Source organism: Lipotes vexillifer, unplaced genomic scaffold (genome assembly GCF_000442215.2).
Source record: "Lipotes vexillifer unplaced genomic scaffold, Lipotes_vexillifer_v1.1 scaffold394, whole genome shotgun sequence".
In the NCBI taxonomy this organism is placed as follows: Eukaryota; Metazoa; Chordata; class Mammalia; order Artiodactyla; family Lipotidae; genus Lipotes; species Lipotes vexillifer.
This window is the reverse complement of record NW_006791731.1, coordinates 2,814,495-2,817,825: the sequence shown is the minus strand read 5'-3', so window position 1 is coordinate 2,817,825 and position 3,331 is coordinate 2,814,495.

Genomic DNA, 3,331 nt, shown 5'->3' with positions numbered 1-3,331 from the left:
CTTCCCTTTCCCTGCAGGCTCCCCCAGGAAGACAGCCGTCCCCCCCTCTGCACTTCCCACCATACTTTTCTCTGTCAACGTTTCTACCTTGTTTCCCTGCTCCTGCCCCATCTGCCCTATGTTCTTCAAGCCGGGCACCATTCCCAGCAGGCAGGAGGAACATCTGTCCAGAGGCGGCAGGGAAAGGGCAGCTGTGCCCAGGGGTGAGACAGAATTAAAATACTCGATCAGCCTTACTTACAGAGCTAGTAGAGGAGGTGAGAACTCTTGGCCACAGACTTAAGAATATTAAGCAAACAGGAAAAAAACGTGGCCATTGAGGTCCAAGAAAGCAGGAAAACAAAAAGTTGAACAAAAAAGGAAACGTAATCACACTGAATTAACTGGCTCAACAGTGAGCAATGTTTACAAAGTCAAGAAAAATTAAAAACTAAATTATGGGTCTAAACAAAAATTGTGATTTAACTATATAGCGAAGTTGAAAATGTTAACTTTTTCTAAAATGGATGCATCAGTGACTCCTGACTAGTACAGAAATATAGTTAGGAAACATGGATGCAAACGCTAAAAGAAACGTCTAAAGCGGAGGATTCCAGGGGCCTCCAGGAGGGGGGCACGAGATGCTTAAAAGATGTCTTTATTCACAAAATGGGAGTCTTCAGAGGGTCTCAAGGCAGCCTTCCTTCTGTCTACCACCTTCTCACAAACCATTAACCCTGAAAATGATCTCCATGCATATTTCAGCAACTCCGCTCCTCCAAAACTTTGCTTTGCTTTCTTAGGGTTGCGGTTGTAAACTCCTCCATCCCAAGTCCCTGCCTTCTAGCCCAACACCCCAAAACACATCAAGAACCAAGAGCCAGCTCTGGCAAAGCAGCTTTGGGAGCAGAGCCATTCTGCAGGGGCTCAGGCGGGCCAGGGGCTTATGATGGGGCACTCAGGTAGATCCAGGGGCCTGGACCTCAGCATCACAGCTCTGGACTCACTCTGGGGAAGGCCAGAATTACTCATGTGGTCTGACTGTTCGTCTGGAGCTGGGGGAAACAATTACAGTAACACTGGTTAGAAGGTTATTTTCCTAGGCTTATATATTTTAAAATACTGGGGGAGAAAAAAAAAAAAAAGAGCCAACGCAGAATCAGCAGATTATGTCTTGGTGCTAAAAGCTCCACGGAGCTGGGGCAGAGGCTCTTGGTCCATCAGGAGCTGGCCTGGCATCTCACCACCCTCCCGTCAGGCTTTTCTTCCACTGCATATTATATCAAGATGATTTTTTAGTAACTTCTACTAAATATTGCCCCCTTGTGTAACCGTCTTGTGCTGTACCAAGATGAGATATTTTTAAGTGCTAATGCTGCTGAAAAGCTACACTTGATATTCTGCCTCTTGTTTGGATCTACTAAGAGAACTTATTTTGTGCCAAGCACTAAATATTCCTTCATTCAGCATTTAGCAAAAACCACCTACGGGTCAAGCAGAAAAGATGCAGAGGTGAAACAAAATCTTTTTTATTTCGAAGACTCTAGGAAACAGACTTTCACCCAAATAAATGTTACAGTTACAGGAAGAAACATATAATCTGGACTGGGAGGAGGGAATGAAACAAGGTTGTCACCTCACGACCTGCGACACAATCACACCTGGCACAGCCATGCAGAAGAGGCTCCTCTGGCAGCCAATAAAGAGCAGCGGGAATTGGAAAAACAGGAGTAAGACTTATGGGCCTTGCTAGGAAATTGAAACAGCATGACATAATTTCCCTTCCCTGATACCTAGCCTCTGTAGAAACAGAAGTGGCTTGGGAAGAAAGAGAACAAAGGAGGAAAGTGAGCTGACCTTCAGAAGGAAATGGAAAAACAACCAGGGCCTTGCCACTTGGACATGCAAGACAAGGACACTGGCCAAAGTGAAATTCAACACAGTTATAAATCGTCATGAACACTGAATCCATGAAGTCCAAGTTCATGAGGCTTTTACCGACACAACATATTGGTACAACAAAGTGCTTACCAATGCCAATACCCCAGGAGAGATGTATGAATCGTCTACCAACTGTCTGTCCTTGATTTACCACTAAACGAACCAGAAAGAGCAGTCTTTGGAAATGACAAACTGGGAGAGAATCTCAGGTTTACAACTTTCCAGCGGTGGAGCATGAAACAAATTCCGAAGTTACAAATTACAAAGAGCCCAGTCTTCCTCTCATTAAAACGGGAAAACTCCCACGGAGTAACTGCTAACATTTGTGAGTGCTGAGCACCTTACACACCTCTCACCACCCTGGGAGGTGCTATCAAAACACCGTTTGTTGGATGGGAAAGCTAGGTTTAGGTAGCTAGTAAAGAGTTAGTAAGTAGCTAAGTTGCCATCTGAATCCGGAGCCCATGAGAATCAGGTACCAGAGTAAAGGGCACAAGCTCTGAAGCAAACTGAGCTTTGCATTTACTACCTTAGTAACCTTTAACCTCTCTGTACTTAAGTTATGCAAACGTGAAAGAGGGGAGAGGAGCGACCTCACTCACGGGGTTATTGTGAGGACCCATCAGCAGCTATAACTTGGTGTTTATAAGGCACCAGGCACTATTCTAAAGCATGCGATGTTACTGTTGTCGTTAATCATTATTATTACACTATCTCAGCAAAAATATACACATAGTATCTACACAGAGAAGGTACTAAATAACTTCTGTTTTTTCTCTCACTCACTCTGCAAAATTCACTACCTTTTGTTTGTTTCTACTGTGTGTCAAAGATACCCTAAGTCGGGCTTCCCTGGTGGCGCAGTGGTTGAGAGTCCGCCTGCCGATGCAGGGGACACGGGTTCGCGCCCGGTCGGGGAGGATCCCACATGCCGCGGAGCGGCTAGGCCCGTGAGCCATGGCCACTGAGCCTGCGCGTCCAGAGCCTGTGCTCCACAACGGGAGAGGCCACAACAGTGAGAGGCCCGCGTACCATAAAAAAAAAAAAAAAAAAGATACCCTAAGACAGGGGAAAGAAAAATCAAAGCAAAACAAAAAACCAAGACACAGGTGTAGCAAGAGAATCAGACTCACAGTTCAGAGGCCGCCATAACTCTGTGACGGAGTCAAACGCTGATTTACAAATACCCCTAGTTTCTCTTTCCTCTTTCCATAGCGCTCAGAAAGAACCTGACAAGAAAAGACAATGTGCGTTTATTAAACCGTCTTCGCCACCACTTTTTCAAATCTCTACTGTGCTCATCCCCTCACAGTCAGCTTCAGTACCTACCACGCATGCCGTGCCAGACCTGGAATGAGGGATAAAAACATGTTATCAAGTCCCTGTCTTCAAACCTACATTCCAGTTAAGA